We start from the raw sequence: 23498 nt of genomic DNA, 5'->3' as shown, positions 1-23498 counted from the left end.
CACAAATTTGCTATGTATTAGAGCAGTGGTTCCCAACCTTCCTAATGCTGCAATGCTTTATAATACAGTTCCTCAAGTTGTCGTGACCCTCAACCATCAAAATTATCTCAGTGCTACTTCATAACTGTATTTCTGATACTGTTATGAATCATAATGTAAATGACCAATATGCAGGATATCTGATATGTGACCCCTGTGGGGAGGTCAAAGGAGTCAGAAGTTATCACCCACAGATTGAGAACCTCTGTATTAGGAGATGACCTTTGATCCTCTTGGTCCTGTATCCCAAGGACAAAGATTATAAAGCTGGGAGACAAACCCAAGCCTCTGTGTGTGTCAGACAAGCACTTATGAACTTACATCCTTGCCCAAGACTGTTAACTTTTTCTTTAAGACTTTATTTTAAGCAGGGGTGGGGGAGGTGAAGGACAGGGAGGGGTAGCACACACTTTTAATGCCAGCACTCAGGAGGCCATAGCAGGTGGATCTCTGAGTTCAAGGCCAGTCTAGTCTATAAAGCAAGTTATGAGACAACCAAGGACACATAAAGAAACCCAGTTTCAAAATAACAACAACAACAACTACAACAAAGATTTCATTTTTAATTACGGGGATGGGATACATAAGAGTACAGGTGCTCATGAAGGTCAGAACAGTGCCAGAGTCCCCAGAGATGGAGTTACAGGTGGCTGGGAACAACTGATGTGGGTGCTGGGAACTGAATGCAGGTGTGCAGCACGAACAGTGTTCAACACTTAACCACTGAGTCATCTCTCCAGTCCCAAGACTATAATTCTTCAAAAACAAATAAACAATAAAAAAAACAGAAACACCAGACTATACTTGCTTTCCTTGTTTCAAGTGCTCAGTGTAATTCCACACTCCCAAACGACCTTTTATAGGTGACTGAAAACTAGTTCTTCAGAAACATAAACACACATGCCAGGTTATGGTATTGATATATGCCGGACTTGACAGACAGGAGTTCTGCTTGTTCGTGAGGAATGTCTCTGCCTGCACTGGGTGAAGGAGGGGCTATCGAGGAAGAATTTGGCACCATAGACCAATGACAGCTCTAGGAAGATATGATGAACAACAATTTTATCCTAATGTAACCCTCAGAAAATAACTAAAACGTAGCGAGGTTTAAATAACTCCTGTCCGCGACTCAGGCTAGCTGGTCAGAAGTCACTCTGAGGTACATACTTGTTCCAGTGTAAGCAGGACAAACCAGGGAAGGGACACTGGCCATCTTGCTCACACATGGGGCTCCTATACCCACAATGGCCACCACTGCTTCCTGGGAAGGCAGCTCTCTGGCCACAGCTCCAGGGTAGTTTGTGCTATCACCAAATCTCACCTACCAGATTTACTGTGCTCAAAACCAGTCACCGCACCCAGCCTAGACCATCAGGAAGCCCTGCACCGTCTCCCTGATCACGTCCTTGCTTTAAACCACTACCAACCCTCCCCAAGAAGAGGTTAAGTGCTTATTAAGAACCGTAAAAGGTACTGCCTCTCTATCCTTCCAACCTCTCTCCCACCGTGCCCTGCTTTCTCCCTCAGTTCCACCCACATGCACCTCCAGACTGTCTTTTAGTTCCTTTCCGTTCCCCCTGCACAGCACTGCTCATCCAGGGCTACACAGAACCCTTTAAGTCTCTGCTCCACAGGACATGTCAATTAAGTCTTGTTCCTGGACCATCATTGTGGGTCACCCTGTTCCCCATCCGCATTATCCTCTCTTTTCCTGCCTCACATTTCTCCTGGGAGGGTTAGTCTTGCTAATCTGACCAGATAATCAGGGATTAGTAAGGATATGTCTGTGAGGCAGCTCGGAGACAATCTGCTGACAGCTCCACTAGTTTTCAAACTCTTAAGAAACTGGGTGGGAAGTGGTACAACTGTGGAAGACAGGGCCTGACCGAGGAAGGAGGTCATTGGGGTGTGTGCCCCGTGGGGGACCAGCTTGCCCTGGACCCTTTTCTGTGTGTCAGGCTGTGAGCTGTTCCAGTTGCCCTCCCTTGGGCAATGGACTGAAACCGTGAGCAAACTAAACCTAAGAATCTTGCCTGCTGGATGTCTGTCACAGGAATGAAAATCAAACATCCCTTCGCTCTTCTGGGGAGAGGACATGTTCACCTGCTTACTGATTGATATGCCTCCCATTGCTACACCAAGCACTGGTTGGATGAGTAAATCCTCTCCCAGGCAGTACCTGTTTTCTATTTGAGCGGCTGTAACAGGGGAATATAATGGCACAGGCTATCTCTGTGCCTTTCCCCAGCCCACTCTGTGTGGAGTGTAGGCTGAGCTTTATGGTTCCAACAGCAACAGGAGGACAGTGTGCCCACAGCGCCAGCCCCTGCGGCCCAGTACAGCAGTGTACAGATGCACTGCACCAGTCTTCACAAGTACAAGCTTCATTGCTCATCTCATTCAGTTCTTCAGTTCTGTATGACATTTCCCCCACCACAAAACAACTAAAGAAGTCCTCCCAAGTAAACAATGGGAAGTTCGGATCAGTCTATTTCCTAGCTGTGCTGAGAGCAGCTGTCCAGACCCAGTTAGTGTGGTTCTAAGGCCACTACACAGGCAAGGCCTCCTCCTTCTGCCTCCACAAGAGCAACAAGCAACAATCTAAATGTAAATAGTTACAAAGCAGCCAGCCAAAGAGCATTCACCTTGCATGAGCCACACTGCTCTCCTGGGGATCCTTTTCCACAAAACAGCACTGTTCGTGATAACAACCCTATAACCTGGCAAAACCCTGTACTGCTGGTCCTCTTTGAAGTTTTTTTTTTTTTTTTTTTAAAAAGTCTCTTAACTTGGGATGATAGGTGTGGTCCACACAAAATGGAAGTTGAAAACGTCTATATTTTAAAATAATTTGGGGGAGGGAGGAAGTGGAGGGAAGAGTGTGTGTCGCCCACACCACATATGTGGAACTCTCTGAGGTCCGAAGAGGGTTTCAGATTCTATGGAACTAGAGCTACAGGTAGCTGTAACCCCGCTGCTGGTGAGGGATATAAACTCCAGCTCTCTGTAAGAGAGCTGTAAGCTCTCTTTACCTATGAACCCTCACTACAGCCTAAAAACTTTAATAAACAACAACAAAACCCAACATTGTTAAGGTTGAGTATGGTGGCACACTACAATTTTAAGTATCAGCACTCAGGAAGTAAAGGCAGACAGATTTCTGGACATTCAGGTACTTCCAGGCCAGAAGGACTACATAGTGAGACCCTGCCAATAAATAAATAAACAAACAAGTAAATAAAGCTGAGCCACAAAGTGATACCCTGCGAATGAATGAATGAATGAATGAATGAGCAAGTTAAACACAGAAGGTCTGCATGGTGCCTGCCGATAATGGGCCTCTTTCACTCACATCTCTGACAGGAATACATGTTGGAAAAAGCACAGAGCTAGAATCCAAAGCTCTTTTGAGGAGTCTGGACCAAATGGCTAAGTATGCCATCTTCTAAGGAGCACACACACTTCCATTTCTAGGGGAAACTAATTTCAGGTGTCAATAGGGCAAGAGCAAAGAACTGAGGCATACAATGGCATCAGTGAGGAGGTATGAGGAAAAGCATTTGCTTTGCATGTCACTGTTGCTGGGAAACCAAATTTCATATCGGCACGGTCTTACTGCCAAGTGTCTTCATTGAGCACCTGCTTCTGATGGGGTCCCTCAAAGTTAAGACAGTCCAGGCTATCAGCCTATATGCCCAACAGTAACTCTAGGGAACAAATCTACATGGTCCTTTTGACTACTTTAAACACTGAGAAGTTCTATGTTCTTGTAGGCAATAGAAAGTAAGTATTCTTGGGATAGCAGGTCTAAGGCAAGCCTCTGATGTGGCAGTTTCTGGCTACAATGCACTGGCCACCCTAAGGAACTACTTGTTCCTCTGAGGGTCCCAGCAACTCCATCAGCCTACAACCAAATATATCTGTGTGTAATTAGCTGTGCTGTGAACAGCAATCTTACGTGGCTCTACACCAGTTGGTCTTTAATCTTTCTAAGGCTGTGACCCTTTCTTACATACAGCTCCTGATGTTGTGCTGACCCCCAACCATAAAATTATTTCATTGCTACTTCCCAACCGTAATGGTAATCTTGCGACCATTATGAATTGTGATGTAAATATCTGATATTCAGGATATCTGATATGCAACTCCCATGAAAGGGTTGTTCAATCCCAAAGGGGTCGAGAGCCACAGGTTGAGAACCACTGCTGCTCTACACTTAGATGAACTGCCCTGCCCAGCAGACTGTATTATTAGAATCACAACACTCTTCCCAGATACTAAGGGATCCACAGAGTTAAAGCTCTGGGATACACTGGCTTTCTCTGCCCTCATTGATGGTCTATATTAAAAGGAAAAAAAAAAAAACCCATAGTGTCCCCTAATGTTACCTAATGTGAGGAGGAGTGGATGAAGGTCCCCAAACTGCATGCTACACGCTGCTATCCAGGTGGTTGAGTTTTATGTCACTTCTTGGTGAAGCAAGTCATTCTCTGGCATTTTCACACAGGTCAACTTGATGTTTTAATTAGAAGCTAATGAAATAAACAGGAGTCTATAGGCTCAGCATCATGCCCATGGAAGAATTTTACATCACCTCTGCTAATTATTTAATGAAACATTGTGCCTGGGGTAAGTTGCCTAAGTAAGAGAAACAGATGTCTAGTGTAGAGATTCTAATTACATAATAATGAACTAAGTAATTCAACTATTCAATTATAAATTTTAAGTCAGTTAGAAAAAGGCTACCAGAAAAGACTCAACATGAGCTAACACTAAAGGAACCATCTACTGTTTACCTGGAATCAACTTTGATTATTTGCCATTTGTTTCTAACTTCAGTTCCTCTAACGTGAAACATTTTCAGTTCTAGGAACAATGGCAGAAACCATCTAATTCATCTATTTGCATATGCTGAACTTGGGCAGTAAGGGTTAAATGTGGAAAGAAAGGCGAACAGAAATAACTCTCACACTCAGCTTTAACTGTCAGAGGAAACTTGCCCTAGAAAGGAGCATGCTCATTAGCAGCAGGAGGAGCTGCAGTGACAAGCTAGCTGCGGTCCCACCCCAGGAGTTAAGAGTGACTTCTAATTAAGGTCCTTCATAAAGAGCCAACAAAGCAGATTTTCTCCCCAGAGTGCTTCCTCTTGAGAACTACTCTAGGCTGGGTATATTCACACAAGCTGCTGTAGCCCACGCCAGGTCCGCTGCTCTTGTAGACCCCATTCTCAGTCAGCATTTAACAAAGATACCACGTGAGAGTTTCTAAGGAAAATTTCACCTGTTTTATCTCCGTCCAATTTTTTGGTCTGAAGTCAGCCACTACTCAATGTGTGACAGAGGAAACAAGTACCGTGTTTTAAAAACAAATGTCTACAGAAAGAAATCCCCCTAATTGGACTTCGCTAGCCAAGTGCAGACAGTAGCTAGCACCGAGTCTTTCAACTCAGGAATACATTTACAACTGAAGCCTGACGGCAACAAACAGGGATGCTGCTTCTCAAACTGTTTTGTCTCTGACAGAGATCCACGTTTGTTCCTTACTGTCACTGTTCTTGTCTTTATTACTCATGTTCTCTCCTGAAAATTTCCAAATGAACTGTGTCAGGCCTGTCAAAACTGCATCCCAGTTCTCTTACTCTCCTGGCGCTATGCAGCTGCCAGCTCAGGCCCACCCCAGGCTGCAAAAGTAGCTGTGGCCTGCTGACATCTCAGGCAGACTCTCACCCTCTGCTCCAGTCAGTCTGCAACACAGAACCCCAGAGCCAGAGACAAAGAGCAACAAAGAAGAAAGCCCCCAAACCTCTCCGCCTACACCTTGCACATGGCCAAGAAAGAGAGAAGCCCATTTACTCTCAGGCTGTGTGGCAGCTTGTGAGGTACTCAATCAATTTTTTTAGCACCTATCACAGTCTCTTGACAGACTGACATTTATGATCCCAACAGCCTGTGCAAATATCAGTAACAGCAATAATTAATGAACCCTCACACATCACTGCTGTCTTTCCTTCCACCATTTAAAGGTGCTTTAGCTGCTACAACCTCTGTCCACGAAAACCACCACCCTCCCTGGAACACTGATAAAAGACTTGGAAAAAGATTGTTCTACAGGTTTCTCCCTATGCTTTGCCTTTGGAGCATGTGGAGGGATTGGATTCACCTTCTCCTGGCATTTTACTCTGTGGACCACAAAAACTTCAAGACTGAATTCCCTTATTACCCATTTAAAAAACTATTTTTCCACTTAGTTCAAATGGGATAGTCCCTTCACTATATTTCTAATGACCCTAGAATTTCAGAGTAACAAGTTAAAATCATCATCAACAACAACAAAACACTTCTCAGAGAGAGAATGAAGATTGTAGAGGCTGATGACAAAAATCTTGTAAAGAATGCTTTCATTTCTTTTTTTTTTTTTTTAAATATTTATTTATTTATTTATTTGTTTATTTATTTATTATGTATACAATATTCTGTCTGTGTGTATGCCTGCAGGCCAGAAGAGGGCACCAGACCTTATTACAGATGGTTGTGAGCCACCATGTGGTTGCTGGGAATTGAACTCAGGACCTTTGGAAGAGCAGGCAATGCTCTTAACCACTGAGCCATCTCTCCAGCCCAATGCTTTCATTTCTTAAGGAGATAAATTGAACTTAAATACAACTAGATGTCAGTCCTAGATCATAACCACTTAACAGTCAACTGTTCACAGCCTGCTAGGCAGCACAATTTTTAGTCATGAAACCCACCCACCTTCCATTCTCACGCCTTACTTCAACCTGTTTTCTCTATCTTCTATGATCTTAGGTACACAGGGTGGGCTCATTGGACCTCTATGTCCAGATTCTTCTCCTTGCAGGTAACAGAAGATGGGGAAATTAGGTGGGGTAGCATCAGCATACTCCAGAAAATGCACCAAGCTTTGAGGGTCCCACTCAGGATGGTCAAAGACTAAAGCACACAGAAATCTTCTAGGGTAAATGCTTTCATTTGACTGTCCACATGGCAGCAAAGAGAAAGGTACTTCTAACAAATGCTTTATTATTAATAACACCACTGAACCCAGGGTCCTTGAGCCTACTAGAAAGCACTCTGTTGTTTTCATACCGTAAAAACTTCTCTTGATTAAAAGACATTATTTCCAGTAGCAGAACACAGACTTTTTAAATCTTTGCTAGTTTTCCTGTGGAATGTGCCACACCTCAATTCATTCTGTTTATGAACCTATATAGGAAACAATCATTTAATTTTTAAGAAAGATTTTTAATTGCACACTTCTCTAATTCATATTCAAAATGAAAACTAAAAGAAACTCAGCAGGCACCCACCAAGCCCACACAGAGCACCCAAAGGGGGGCACCCTGTGACCCGCCCAGGTCACACACTGAACATGGGGTAAGGTCATCTATGCCTTGGCAAGGATGAATGTCTGACAGCATCTATAAGGTGGCCTCACACTAGAACTACTTACTCCTTCACGGCCATATTCCCTGGGATTAATGCTTACCCAGAACCAGGCCAATCATTCTAAGTATTCCCTGTTACCTGGCCTGTGGAAGACTGAGTTTCCTCTGAGTTACCCTGTGATACTCTTTCTAATGGCCATTAAAACATGCTATTTTTTTAAAAAAAAAAACTAAGAAAATGCTTAAATTAAAAACAAGTGAAAAGCATAACAAAATTCATTCTCAATAATCACAATTTCATTTAGTAATACTCCCAGTTTATTTGAGTTGTGTTTATTGAGTTGTGAGATCAGGCCTCTGTGCAGGCTATGACAATAGTCAACAAGTGCCTAATCAATCAATCAATCTCAACTTCTCTCCTCTCTCCTCCTTCCCCCGTCACCTAGAAGGGTTATCACAAAAGCAGATGCTACACTCAGAGTGAGGGAGAAAGGAAAGATCAGAAAAGGGCAGCTCCTGAGCTAAGCCTTCAATATGATCAGAAAGGCTTTGGTTTCCATGCGTCATCCTGGCCACTTTCTGTTCTGCCCACCTAACGTACTATATCCATGCGAGCTCTACAACTCATCTAGCTTCTCTTTATCCTAAGATCTAAGTGGACCATCTTGCCAATAGTGAAGAAAGGCACTTGCAGGGCATGGCTGAAAGGTTCTGCTTCGTTGTATGCTTGAAATGGAAAATAAAGGTGTTCGGTATCTTTTCCCTTTGATTGGGGCCACCTAATTTAATCCCACTCCCATTCCACCGTGGGAGTTCAAGGCATCTCATTCAGTGTCAGTGATCAGCTCAGTTTCCCTTCTGTGATGTTTAACATATTAATCTGTCCACACACGCTTTCATCACCAATTTTTCTCTATCAATAATCTTAGAACTTTTTACACAGTTATAAAACATAGCAAAATGTCATGTACTCTTTCTTCACCCACTTTCCCCAGCCAGGCAACTCATGTAGATGTATATTTTCAGACACAGCAATCACAGGTATCTTTCATGCTGCTCGTTGTTTTTCCTACAGAGTATCTCTGTGTTGTTTCAAGGACTGGTATCCCAGGCATGCACTAATTATTCCACAGGCTTAGATTGCTATTTTAGAACCATGCCTACTTCCATTCCAAACCCCAGGTTTGCTGTCTTATTATCGCTCCATTTCTATACTTCGGTTACTTCAAGAATGCTCCAGACATGCACACATGGACATATGAATCAAATCATACGACATGTAACCATCTGTCAAATGTAATATTTTTTTGTTTAGTTTGGTCTGACTGACCTGAAACTTGCTATGAACTCACAAAGATTCACCCATTTCTGCCTCTTTCATGCTGGAATCGAAGGTATGTGCCACCACACACGGCTTATCCAAAATAATTTTTAAAACCATTCATCAAAGTAGGCAGATATATGACTGAAGAGACTCCATTTGTTAAGCTTCTGCAATAACAGCAACCAAATGCTAACACAGAGTACATACATACTATGAACACATATGTTCTGAACATTTCACACATTAACTCACTTACTTTCAGCAAGGCTATCAGGTAGGCATTATTATTTCCTGAATCTCCCAGTTTTCTGCTGGAGCTCTCTGTAGAGCTGGATTCTGAGCTGAGGAAGCCTGTCCCCTAAGCATCCTGCACAATGACTGTTACCCGAGAAGACTCTACTTTCTCCTCTTCCATAAAGCAACACTGTAAGGATGTTTCTCCTCCTCTACATATATAAAAGCCCACTGGTCCCTACAACAAGGGAGGGAACAAGCTCTGGCCCAAGAGTGGAAATGAAGACAAGCACCTTTCATTGTTTCAGAAACCTGACCACGACCATCATCAGTTTCTCTGGCATGGTTGTCTGTCAAGCAACTCTGTCCACTGCTCTTAGAATATGATTTATATGATGGCTGACTCTGTTCTTCTGATACATGCTAATAATTCTCTAGATTTCAGAAATTACAATAATGTAATTTATATAAAATCATCTTTTTCCTCTCTCCCTCCTTCCTTCCTTGACACGTCTATGTATACTATCTGTCACATCTTGGGCTTGATATTGGATTTCCATCACTGTCATGTTACTGTAGGAAAAATATCCACAATCAGTTTTTACTGATTACTTGTAGAATGATACAAACAGCCCAGAACCAAGTTAGGAAACTTCATTTGAAATTTTATTTTAACAAGTAGGAAAGGTAAACCAAGTCACCTGAGCTTTTCACAGCACCCCACAAGGCAAACTTGAAAGTCTTCAACTCCCTGACAGCTCTTCCAGCTTATATGCCAAATGGCTTTACAAACACACACACAAAGGCCAGTAGCCCACAAATCCATAAACTTCTGGAAACCTGTTATGTCACTACCCTGGTCTGTTAAGTGCCACTTCTATTTACTATTTACTGGGTGTGTCCAGGTGCTAAATCCCAAGAGTAGTTAGTCAGAAGAGTCTGTGAGACCAGCAATAAAAACAGGAGTCCTCTTCTGGGGCCAGTGCTCAGCATAACACCAATTCCTGATTTTGGTATTTTCATTGGCAAGACCATTCTGACTGAACTATATCCCCATAGATTACCACCACCACCACCACCCCACCCCCCACCCCCACCCCCCGTCTGAGAAAGGGTTTCTCGGCAGCTTTGGAGCCTGTCCTAGAACTCACTCTATAGACCAGGCTGGCCTTGAACTCACAGAGATCCACTTGTCTCTGTCTCCCAAGTGCTGGGGTTAAAGGCGTGCACCACCCCACTTCTTGTTCAGACTGCTAAATAGCCCTCAATATATAATATATTTCTTTTTATGACCTTGGCTATCTTAGAGCTCAATATTATAAAGCACTGATTTTTAACAACTATCAGCACAGTAGAGCAAGTCACAGAATAAGGAAACACTACTAAGGAGACAAAAGAGAGAAGAGAAAAATGGAGAAGCTCAAGGGGCTGGGGAAATAATTCAGTAGCTCACACAAATGTCTGGGCTTGATCCTCAGCACTGTATAAACCAGGAATGGTAAACTTATTTGTAATCTTAACATTAGGAGGTAGAGGTTGTAGGGTTAAAAGTTCAAGGTCAGTCTCAGCTATATAGTAAATCTGAAACAAACCTGTATTACATGACACCCTGTGTTGGAAGGGAGGAAGACAGGAGAAAGGGAAGGAGGGAAGGGAAGAGGAGAAAAGAAGGACAAAAGGCGGTGGGAGGTGAGTCAGGTGGGGATGGAGACATGAGCACTGGTTGCTTTTCCAGAAAACCATTCCCAGTACCTAACAGTGCCTCATAACTGTAACTACAGTACCTGGGGATCCAACATTTTCCACTCTCCTTGGGCACCAGGTACACAGACCTACATGCAGTCAAAGAATCAATAATACATAAAATAATTTTTTCTTAAAAAATAAAGGATAAACTCAAGAGCGTTGTGCATGGTAGCCCAAGTTTAGAATCCCAGCATTTAGGAAGTGGAGGGCAAAAGGGAAGGGAAGAAAGGGGAAGGAAAAAGGAAGGAAACACCAAGAGAAAAAAAATTACTATATGTCGTCACATGCCTTCTAACTATTCCTTGACTACAAATCAGTGAGGAGGATGAAAATCCAGACCTGGATTCCTGACAAGCATAGCCTGGAATCTCTGCTCTGCTGTCTTCTCCAGCACTACCAAAACAGTAAGCTTTATATCTTTCATGTATACAAGAAATGGATACAGCCACACTTGTTTCCATGTAATTAATTGGGCGGATAACACTGTTTGCATTTAGTTTCTCAAAACACAAATATAAGGGTTAAGCTTCCTAAAGATGTGGAGTAAATCTTCTATGCTCCAATCTCATTAAGTCTAGAGGTTTCCACAGAAGGGCCTCGAGTTTTCTGTTTTGAGATACTAGGTAACTCTGATAACTATAGCAACTACCTCCTATTGCTGCCTAATATCTGAAGAGGATGAGAGAGTATAGACAGAATCACATGTCTTCAAAAGATTAAACTCCAGGATCTTGGTCTCCAAAGCACCAATGACTTGCCCAGGTGTGAGCCTAAGCTGGTGTTTTTATTTTTGTTTGTTTGCTTGTTTGTCAAGAAGACTGACAACCCATCGTTTATATAGAAACACTGACTGTAGAAATGGGATCGGCAAATGGATAAAGATAAATAAGACACTCCTCAAGTCTCAGAAGTTATTTTTTTTAAAGTCACAGACACACTTATCCTTCTTTGGAGACCTTTTTAAATCTTCAATTATTTTACCTATTTGACTTACAGCAAGCTTCCAGGTAAGGTACAGTATCAGCCACACTGCTGGCTACCCTGGTGCTCAACACAGCAATAATGAAAGCAAGGAGTTGACTTCTGTAAAGGCAAGTTCCTCATGATGGTCACAAGAAACTGTCATCTAGGGGATGTGTGCTACAGGTTTAATGAAAGGGAGAATATTTGAACATTTTTTATTTTGCTGTTTAAAGAAAATCAGCCTGAATGCATGACTGAGTGGATGCTAAAATTAAACCGCTAATTTGTTTGTAAACTATTTTTGTTTCCAATTTAGCATTGAGTTTAATTTAGTTCCTATTCTAACCTATCACTTAGCTTCTTCTACCCAAAATTTGGTCTTCTACTCATTAGTGTCAGGGAAAATACTAAAGCCTATAAGTAATAATCTAGGTGCCACATTTTAACAACTTCTCAAGTGAGGTTATACTGGACCTAACTTCACATTCTCCCCCTGTGCCCAGAAAGAACACTGTAACCTATTCTCAATCAGAGCAAGAGAAAACAGCCATTCCATACTTGGGGTTGCATCAAATGATGGGCTCTCCTGAGGGCACCAAGTGTTTAGGAGAACTAGAGAAAGCCACTCTAAAAATCAAAACCAAAACCGGCCAGACAGTAGTGACATAAGACAGTAGTGACATCATAAGACAGTAGTGACATCATAAGACAGTAGTGACATAAGACTTTAACCCTACACACTGGAGGCAGAGGCCAGCCTGGTCTACAGAGTAAGCTCTAGACTGCCAGGGCTACACAATGAAACCCTGTCTCAAAAACAAAACAAAACAAAATTTAAAAAAAGAAAAAAACAGTTTGTTAAGGAAAGAAAAATAACCCATACATAAAATGAGCTGCTAGAAAATTAGAGGCAAAGAACTAATAAAATTATTATGAAAATTGTGTCATGGTATTTCATATGCATTTTAATAAATAAAGCTTGCCTGAAGATCAGAGAGCAAAACAGCTCCACTGATCAGTCATACAGGCCAGGCATGGTGGCACACACCTTTAATCTCAGCATCCACACTAGTTAGCCATGAAGTAGAGGTGCATGCCTTTAATCCCAGCACTAGAGAGGAATATAAGATGGGAGGAGACAGCTCTCAGGCTCAGGCTCATTCTGAGATTCCTGGAGGCAGGATCACATTTCAATCTGAGATAAAGGTAAAAACCAGTGGCTGGCTGCTTTGCTTTTCTGATCTTCAGGTAGAACCCCAATATCTGTCTCTAGGTTTTTATTATTTATGCTATAAAATTGTCTGTAATACATATCTGAAACATGAGAGGACAAAGTAATGAACATTTTAACCTCAAGTCAAATGATTCTGTTCATCTCTTTAATGAAAGATTAATCAAGCTATCCACACTTTGAACAACTGTACTAAAAATACTATGTACTACATTAAACTTAAATTTTAAGTTCTAAAAAGTGTACCATGATCATATAAGACGAATTCTTGGTTTTAAGAAATTACACATTAGAGATTTTGTATGAGAAAATATTGAGTCTGCAATTCACTCTGTAAGAGATGTGGATGCATGTGCAGAGACAAACACGCAGTGGCGGTCTGTGGTTAAAACGTTAACCCTGCCTCCTAGTTCCAGGACAGGCTCCAAAGCTACAGAGAAACCTTGTCTCCAAAAACAACAAAATGTTAACCCTGAATTGAAAGGTTAAAAAAGATTCCATTAAGACCTTGGACTTTCCACAGGGCAGGGAACCCTGACTGCTCTTTGGACTGGAGAGGGAGGGGGAGAGGAGTGGGGGGAGGGGGAGAAGGGTGGGAGGAGGGGGAGGGAAATGGGAGGCTGGGGGGAGGCGGAAACTTTTTTCTTTTTTTTCCTTTTCTCAAAAAAAAAATTAAAAAAAAAAAAGATTCCATTTCTGTGTTGGGACCTTAAACTACACCCAAGCCCCAGGATAAGCTGAAGGCTGCAGAAGAGCTGAAGGCCACCCCCAGCCCCCAGGATAAGATGAAGGCCATAGGACCCCTCTTTAGGGGCAGTATTAGCTAATGGAGAAACCTAAGTTACCTAAAGTTACTGACTGCAGCCCATTCCCCCACCCAACTTTTCCTATCAGCTGGGTGATATCAGCTAGGCATATTTCAAGCAGCTCCTGAGATTAGCACAGAGTCAGCAGATGTCTGGAGGATGTAACCAGGGGTGGGCTCTGTTGCTATCTCCCTTAGATACTAATGGCCTATCAGAAACTAACAGCTGAGCTTTACCTCACCTTTAGTCAATTGTGATATAGGATATATTTTGAGAATGTAACCTTGTGACTGCTTTGTGGTTTTTATCTTTATAAACCCCTTAAAAAAATAGATGGGGTCCTTCTCCATATGCTGTGTCAGACTGTAAGGCAGGGAACCCGTGCTAGTCCATACTTAATAAGTGAAACCTTGCTTTTGCATTTGGAAGTGTGGCTCCATGGTGGTCTTCTTGGAGGTCCTTGGAGAAACCTTGCTTTTGCATTTGGAAGTGTGGCTCCATGGTGGTCTTCTTGGAGGTCCTTGGACTCAGGCACAACAGGTATAGGAGGTACTTGAGAATTTTATACAATCTCCTAAATTTTCTGTTAAGTCTGAAATGATGTTTCAAAAAGAAAACCCCACACATAATTGCACCAGAGTAGTCAAGCTTGCAGATGACCTACCTGTAAGGGGGTCTTCTGCACTTCTTCCCACTGATCCCACTTACGGTCAGGGGAAACTTCGTGACAGTCAGTTGGAGCTGGTAATCAACAGGGAGGTGGGAACTGATACCTTTCCAGGTTTGTGAAGTTCACTCACCTCTAAGTATTCTTTATCACATGTCACAGACTTCGACAGGTCATTCCTAGGCTGTAGCCCTCCAACCCAGTAAGGATTCATTTTTAATTACGTCAATTACTACAACTGTTATTTTAGAAATGAGGATGGCTAGCGAAAACATTAAAATGTGATTTTACTCTTCTACAAATGCCATGTATAAACAGTTGTCATGGGGAAATGTAGAGCTGAATCTTGTCAGTTACAGGAACTACCACTTTGTGCCAGGCCAGAAACAAACACTACGGTGAGCACCTCCTCCCATTCAGCTACTCCTACACAAATCTCTCCCACAGCCTCTATCTTTTAAAAGCCGTCCTGTAGATTTAGACATATAATTCAAACTATGATGTAATAACATTATCTTTGGAGAAGAGTTCAACTTTTTCTAGAAAACAGAATCAGTACACTTCCTATCAAGTGAGCATGTGCCACACTCAAGGTGAAAGCCATCTGTCCTCACTGGAGTAACAGGAAATGGACACACTGAGCTGATGCCCTACTTCTAGCTTACACATGTATGCATTTTTAATAAGTTCTGAATGGGCAGATGAATGTGGGAGTGCATAACAGGTAACTAATTCCCTCATCTCTAGAGCTAATAGAGGTGTGGTTTATTTAAAACTCCAAGTTGTGGCTCTACTATTTGGGAATGGCTTTCTGAAACTCTGTGGGTGGGTAGTGGTAATGAAACAGAGAACTCAGAACGGCAGGGAGCATAAGGGCAAATAAGCTTTTACAGCAGAGTATGTGCATATACCTACAATAATTATAAATACATAGTGGGGGGCTGGTTATCAGAGTCCACAGAGGTGCTTGGCTGTTCAGGTAACTAATCACGATATGAGGTTCCCCATGACAAAAATGTATCCAAGGTTAAACCTTCTGATTTTTAATCATAAACAACCAAATTTATTGTTTATTGGCTAAAGTGTTTACTCATGGTGTAGGGTTAGATGCAACAATCTTCTTTTAAACCATGATTTTAGCCACACAAAAATGAGTAAGCTTTGATGGGTCCTAAATTGTGATGAACCCCACAATAAAAAAGAAATACATGATCATATAGTAAAACAGAGAACTTGAAAAATGAACCATATTTATTTTTAAGGCAAGCTTGTGAAAACTCTAAAAGGATTGTTTTTCATTAATAGGTACAGTGAAATTAACTTTTTAAACAAGAACTAAAAAAGCAAAAGCAGAACAGAACAGAACAGAACAGAACAAAACCTGTCTTAAAACGTCAAAAGGAAGTTGAGGCTGTAGCTCAGTGGTGAGTACTTGATGGGGCAGAGTAACAACACAGGGCAGTATTTTCTGGTTCTTTCTCAGATGGAACCTGAAAAGGCATTTTAAAAAAATGAACGACCCTATTTCAATAAAATAATTGAATGTTTTTTTTAACATATTCAACAGGAAAGGTTTTTGTTGTTGTTGTTGTGAGATTTGTGTGTGTGTACCTGCTATTTACAGGCACCCACAGGGACCAGAAAGGGAGATATGGGCAGGTGTAGGCTACCTGACAGCCCCTAGAAGAGCAGCCAGGGCGCTAACCACTGAACCATCTTTCCAGCCTCAGCAAAAAAAAAAAAAATTAAAGTTCTCAGTGGAGAAGATTATAGCTGACCTCAGCAGCTATAAGCCACAGTGACAGGGGGGGGGGGGGGGGGAGACGACCCCAAAGCTGAAATCAGAAAAATCAGGAACAAGTGGGGTGAGAACTAGGGCAGAAGGCCAGGGAACCACCCAAAGTTTATCTGCAGAAGTGCTGTGAGAGTCTGTAAGCTCAGCTGCCTGGCACAATTCTGACTAGGCCTTCTCTAAAGAAACTGAAGAAGCTGAACAGACACAGTGTGTGTACACTCTCTCAGACTCACATCCTCTTCCTTAAAGTGAACACCTGACAACAGTTCTCAACTTGCTTACAACTAGTTCTGCTAGTCAGCACACCTGCTCAGCTGCAGCCCATGGAAAGCCTCTACTAAGAGCTCCGTTCAGGAGACATGGTTGAAAAAACCCACCCTCTGCACTACCTTAAGCACCTTTTTTAGATGCCACTAGAGAACCATGCTTAGCTCGGCAAATGAGAACCAGAGAATGGAAACCAAGGTAAAGAGAAAAATGTCCTCAAGACAGGTCAGCAAAGGAGCAATTGCTAAGAGTGGAAGGGACTGTGCGATCAATTCTACCATGAATAAGAACAGGGCACCTTAAAGAAGCCTCAGAGAACAGTGAAGACTGGAATAAAATCCCAGGAAGGGCTGAGAGATAACAAAATTACCCAGCCAGTGAAAGAGAACGCCAACAGTGAGAACAGAGAGAGGTCTGATACCCAGCCATTCCAACACCTAAATTATGAGTACCAGGTTGGGGGCTACCAAAGACTTCCTAGAGTAGAGGGGTGACATTGGACTTCATATTTAAGGTGCCCAGAAAACAAACGCTCACCATCTTGAATAAAGCAAAGGATAGCCACTAGACACCTCATTATAAATTCTATGACACCAAAGACTAAAAACGTGATTCTAAGTTTAATTATAAAGGTGAAAATTTTCCAGATATATCACTTGTAAAAGTTAAACCAGTGCCATGTGACTTATCGGTAACAACATGAAATGCCAGGGAATGAGGAAGTCATGGATTTTAGGCACACTCTCTGGAGCAGCTGCAACAAAGAGGAAACTTCCTAGTCTCCTCTGCTACCCAACCTCAGTGCTATACTTGGGCACAGAAGGGGATAAAAGAGGACAAGAATAAGGAAAGTAGCTCTAGGACAACATGCTAGACTTAAAGACCACACATCTGGGCAGGAATTAAAACATGGGGTGCTCCAGAAGGAGGATTTCAGACCAAAGGTTTGAACAGATTTAAGAGAAATCCGGCATGGCTTCTGAGGAACTGACAGAAGGTAATAATCAACCAATGAGGTATTAGGTAAAACATGCTGTTTCAAATGAACAGGTACTATGATACCAGACCTACAGAAAAAGAAATGCATTTCTGGTATCGAGAACTTGGGGTCTGGCAGAAAACAGTTGGAGAATCACAACCATGCACATGACACTTAGTGGATTTCTTGCTTTATGAACAACCTGTGGTAACATGCTTGTGGTAAGGAGCTGAACATACACACGTGACAAACGGTTAAGTGCAGAAAACAGGGCTTTTCTAACCAGAAGTACAAATGGGCTAGAGAAGATGGTGCTGAATTTGACTGATGATTAAATTAATAAATAAATAGTGGGAAAAGGAAAGGGATATGAAGGGAGTAATATACTATAGGCAGCAGGATAAGGACCAGTGCAAGCTGAATGTTCATCTAAGCAGGGATAAAAGAAACATTTCTTCCCAGGTTGTAGGTTCTCTCTGCATAGGAAGTAGTAACATACAGTGTTTAGAAGACACTGGTTGGTTGTGTTGACTAAGACCGTCTCTAGACTGTTGCTCGCTCTCCTCAGGCACTCGATCATGTGATGTGCCATTGTGTCTCAAACGGTGGACTTAAAGACACTGAGGCATGCATCCATGTCCCTCTCTCTGCCCCTTCCTTTGGGAAAGTGCCCATTTGGTTTACATACATGCATGCCACTGAATTTCAGTCTGGACCACCTACTAATTGGAGATGTTTTCCCCCTCAGTCCACCAGTGTTTCCTGTAGCTACTTCTAGCTTGATGCTTCTGTCAATGCCATTACTCAGAAAAGAATAGTCTTGAACAAGCTTTGGCTTCCCACCACACCAGACTTCTAAGTTGTCATCTACCCAGTGGTCTGTGAGCCGTAAGAACAGCTTTCCCTCGGTCCCCACCTCTCAATTCTTCTCATGAACGTTTTCCAATCCTGTAGGGAACCTTTTCCTTCCTCTGTCTTCCTCAGCTCACTGACACTTGTTCCCTGTATTCATTCTCTTAACAATTTGCATAGGTCAACTATTGTTCTAGATTGATAATTCCTCAAATAGGCCACTACTTATAATTTTATTACTATTTACAACAGTAGTTCTCAACCTTCCTAATGCTGCAACCCTTTAATACAATTTCTTATGTTGTGCTGACTCCAATCATAAAATTATTTTGTTGCTACCCCGTAACTATAATTTCACTACTGTTATGAATCGTAAATATCTGATATGCAGGAAATCTGATATGTGACCCCCCCCCAAGGGAGTCAAGACCCACAGGTTGAGAAACCCTGATCTACAAGGATGTAAAATTTAGCTTATCAGAAACCAAAAATGGTACCAATCATTTGGCTTTGCACTTTCTCCCGGTCATTAGCCGAATCTTCTTGGTTCCTGGGTTTATGAATTACATTCAGCCAATTCTTATCAACTGTGAAATCTTGTCAATTACTAATAAAAACATCTCTCTTCATTCTACTGGCCACTACTCACCATATACCCAACAATCAGTATCGACTGATGTTTTCTGACAAGTAAAGTTTTATGCGGTTTTTTAGTTTCTTTGTTTGTTTTTAAATAAGGTTACCCAGGGCGGTCTCTAATTATATAGTTGAGGGCTATATATGAACTCCTGACCTTTCTGCTTCAACCTTCCAAATTCTAGGACTGCAAGCATCTATCTCTGGGTTCTAATCTTACTTTGCATGAAAAGGGTAAACTCTACATTTGCCCAATGGCAAAGCATTTACAGATTCAAGAACACAATAAGATTGTCACATATCAGGTGTCTGTACCTACTCCATAGTTTAAGACACCAAATAAAAAACTGACAGTATCTGTGTTCAGCCTATATTTTACGTAACAAAACTACAATTTCTCCAGCAGCAAGAAGTCTCCTGATTGTGACAAAGAGCTGAATAACCAGAACACTTAAACTCTGGGATCAAACTGGAACACCCTTTCTCAAAACCCCCTGTGCTCTGTGCCAGCTTCTGTCTCCTGGGTCTGACTGCTGTGGTTGGGGGTGCTCAGAGCTGAGCAACACTGCATCATCTCAATTTCTTAAGCACAAGCTGTTTACATGGCACTCACAAGTGCTGCTGGACCTCCAGTTCTCTGTTCACACAAACCACAATCCTTCTGCTAGTCTTTGACTCCAAATCCAGTGTCCCTTTATCATGCCCATGACTCTAGGGTTTTGAATTCTCAGAATCCCCATGAAGGAGTCACCTCATGCTATGCTCACTCCTGTGGTTGGCATAATCTTAGTCCTCTCTTAAAACCATCTTATTTCATGTGTTGTATGCACACATGCCAGACCTGAGTATATGTCTGTATGCCACATGTGCGTAGGAACGTGAGGAAGTCAGAAGAGGACATCTGATACCCTGGAATAGGAGTTAAAGGTGATTGTGAGTCACCCAACATGGATGCTGAGAACCAAACTCAGGTCCTATACAAAAGCAGTCAGTCAAGCCATCGCTCCAGCTTCGATCTTTACTTTTTAAAATAAACCTAAATTATTTTCCTGCTACTCTCTAAAGCTGGATTTAATTGTATTTGTTTCTGAATTAAACCTGCCTCTTTGTGGTTGAATTCCCAGGGGCAAGCAACATTACTTCTTTAGCATGGTTGTTTAATACAGTGATGAGCCCGACCTGATCCTGTACTCCATAGAAACACCCCATTCAGAAGGTGTGCTCTACAACCACCACCGCAGCAGCCAGTAAGATCATGGTGTTAGCTGGCTACGAGGATGAGGTATTTCCAAAAGTGTTTATCTTATGAAGGCGATGCTTTAGAAGCAGATGCAGGCAAGAGGATTATGAGCCAGCCCACCCACTGGCAGGTGAGGCAATGGGACTGTCTCCCTTGAGATAGATGAGCAAGCAGGAAAACAGATAACACAACTTGTCTTGAAAGCAAGCAGCAAGATGAGGCAGTAAAAGCCCATCAGCATACATCATCCTCATCATCCTCTCACGGCCCAGTGTCATCCTATCCTCTATTAGCTGCCGCTGCATCAGCGCAAGTCCCACACACTTTATCCTGTTTATAATTGCTGATGAGCAGTAATAAGGCCTCCATGCCTCAGCTCCGTCCGTTCCACTTCGGCACCCACCTATTAGGTAATAACTTTTATTTACAGCCTTGCTTGATGTGCTGTTCTATTAGTATAGCCAGGAACCAAGTAGGACAGAAAAAAAAAATCTCCTTAATGGGCAATATCAGTGCCAGGCTCCAAAGATTCCTACCTCAGCTTTGTGGCTGTTCCATGGTGTTCATTCTGGTAAGCCTGCTTAGGCCACAAGGCCACATTCCCATCCTAGTGCCTTCTATCAAGCCCACATATCTAAGCAGCACCACCTGAACAGCACTGCCTAGATTCAGCTACCACCTAAAGAAACACAAAAGCACCAAAAGAGGAGTAAGCAGTAAATGTCTGTATTCCTTCAGAAATGGTGTAGGCTTGTCCTGTGGAGCAACAGAGCAGCTAATGATTGTAGGCCTTTTTCTCCTTGGGAAGAGTGTAAGTTATGATAAAACAAATGGCCATAAAGGTTTTTTTAAAATGCTGTGTGTATGTTCATGAAACTAAGCAAACTGAATATGCTCAAAGCACACAGACAGTAAAGGTTCAAATTCAAGGGCCAAGTATTTCCCCTTCATCCACCCCATCCCCCATACCATTTTAAAACAGCAACAAGCCACATCACAAACTAAGCTATAATACAGACACAAGCAACTGGTGGCAAGAGGATGTCACTTCCATTTAGGGAAACAGTTAAAAACAGAGAACTGGCTTTTTCTGGAATTGATGTGGCTTTTTAAACTCAAATGACCAGCATCAAGTCATCCGCATATCTAATGCTTTAATCCCCCATTTCATTCTGTAACGCAAACTGAGGCACACTGACTAATAGAAAAACAAACCAGTAACAACCATTCCAAAATAAAGCATGGACCATTTCGTTTCATCTCCTCAACTGTCAAAACACACATCCTGGCAGGAGTGAGCCACTCTGACACACCACCATAGACTTCAGTGGGAAATACTTAATTAGGCAGAACATGAAAAGGTGGTACCTTTTCAATTAAAAGAAAATTTGCAACTTTGTCAAATATTTTATATTCACTTGCCGCCCCCCCAACTCCAAGGATCAAATGAACTCCCCAAAGACTAAGATGATGAATGCATAAAGTAAAAATTTTAATCCTTTTTTTTCCTTGCTATGGCAGATTTACTGTTTTGATCTTTCTTCAATCGTTACATTAAATGCAAATAAAAAAGAAAGGTTTATATCTTCCCCAATATTCTACTGATAGGAACTTGTGCACTGTATAAGCAGGTCAAATTTCTAATCTTCTGTCTCAAATGCTGAGACTGCAAACCTGAGGGTGAGCTCTATCTGGAGGACTCAGTAAGAAAAGTGAGGTACAGCTGAGTCACCCCTGGAGAGGAGAGGAAGGGACGTCATTGTTTAGCAGAGGCACCCATGGTGAGTAATACCACTGCAGCTTAGACCACTGACTTCGTTCTTCAGGGCTCAATGTACCAGCTAAAGTGTATTCATGAATATTGACTCTATGTGGAGCTCAACTACACAAATACAGGTACTGCCAAGATGGGTAGGTCACCTGATGTAATACCATCACCCTTTCGCTTCTGGATCAGCTAAGAGATTTTACAGAATCTCTTGATAACACAAGGCAATGAAACATCCCCTCTAACTGCTTCTGAGCACACCAGTCTTCTTTCAACTCCCAAGTGGAAGAGGCTTCTCCTACCTCTGTAAGAACACACAGTAATATCACAAGCAGCCTACCCAAGAATTGTGGAGAAAAGAGTTAGAGAGGGAAAAAAAAACCAATAAACAATACAAGGCTCTTCTAGTTCCTGTCTTTTTTACTTTTAACTGAACTGAAGGGAAAATAGGTGGCCTAACAAGATAAACAAATGTAGGTAAAGAAGAGGAGAAAATCGAGCAGGCAGGGATACACTTCTGTGCTTCTTACAGGTGCAAAGATGGTGCTTTCTGAGAAACACGTCCTGGTGTTTAAAGAGACAGTCTCTAATTCCTCCTGCTCTCATCTTGGGCCCCACAAATAGTGATTCTACTGGTTACTCTACTAATTATAACTACATTTCATCTCACAAACATTTTAAAATCATTTTTAAAGTGTAACAGCGAATATTACCTGTCTAACATACAAGGTGGAAGAGAATAAAAGGAAGTGTGGATACAATGGAGAACAACTGCTGGCTATGAACTATTTTCTCGTCTTAACTTCAGAGCAAAGAGGACTATAAAATAGAAGGAAAAAAGCCTTAAGAGGCAGGCAGCTAGAGAGGGCTTTCCCTTTCCCCACATGCCACAATGTCTACCCCGGATGCGGCGCTCAAGAATGGAGCCCTAGAGTCACCGTCTGAAGACCCTGCTGATAATAGACTATCTCCAAGGCAACCTAAAACTGGGCGTGGATCCCTACCTCTCTGCCCAGTCTAATTTTTTTACTATTTTGTTTTTTTGTTTGGTTTTAAACTTGACTCAAGTTAAGAGTTATCTGGGAAGAACTTCAGTTGAGAAAATGCTTCCATTCATATTGTCTGTAGGGCATTTCTTGGCTAATGATTGATGTAGGCAGGTCCAGCTCACCAGAGGAGACACTGCCTTTGGGCAGGTGGTCTTGGATGAATAAGAAAGCAGGCTGAGTGACCCAAGAGGAACAAACCAGTAAGCAGTACTACTCCTCTACTTCCTCTGCTGAATTCCTGCCCTGACTCTTCAGTGGCGGAGTGTGCCCAGAAAGTTCTAAGAGAAAATAAATCCCCTTTCCTCCCCTAAGTTACTTTAGGTCATGGACTTTATCACAGTGATAAAAAGCCAAGACATTGTCCTCTTCAATTTCAATTTTGAGGTTCATGAATACCATGCCCCAGAAAAAAAGAACTTTTCTTTTGCTGTAACTGCAAATAAATCTTTAAACAAGAAAGCCTAGCTGGGCAGTGGTAGCACATGCTTTTAATCCCA

General features: G+C 42.1%; 1 protein-coding gene across 1 annotated transcript in view; it reads right to left on the bottom strand.

The window, feature by feature from the left end:
• Positions 1-23498, bottom strand: part of Zfand3 (zinc finger AN1-type containing 3) — a 201636-nt gene that overhangs the window by 22194 nt on the left and 155944 nt on the right. The window lies entirely within an intron of this gene.

The sequence above is a fragment of the Microtus oregoni genome, unplaced genomic scaffold (genome assembly GCF_018167655.1).
Source record: "Microtus oregoni isolate MIOR12 unplaced genomic scaffold, Mior012 000046F_ref0000063, whole genome shotgun sequence".
Lineage (NCBI taxonomy): Eukaryota > Metazoa > Chordata > Mammalia > Rodentia > Cricetidae > Microtus > Microtus oregoni.
This window is presented reverse-complemented; position numbering and strand designations above follow the sequence as displayed.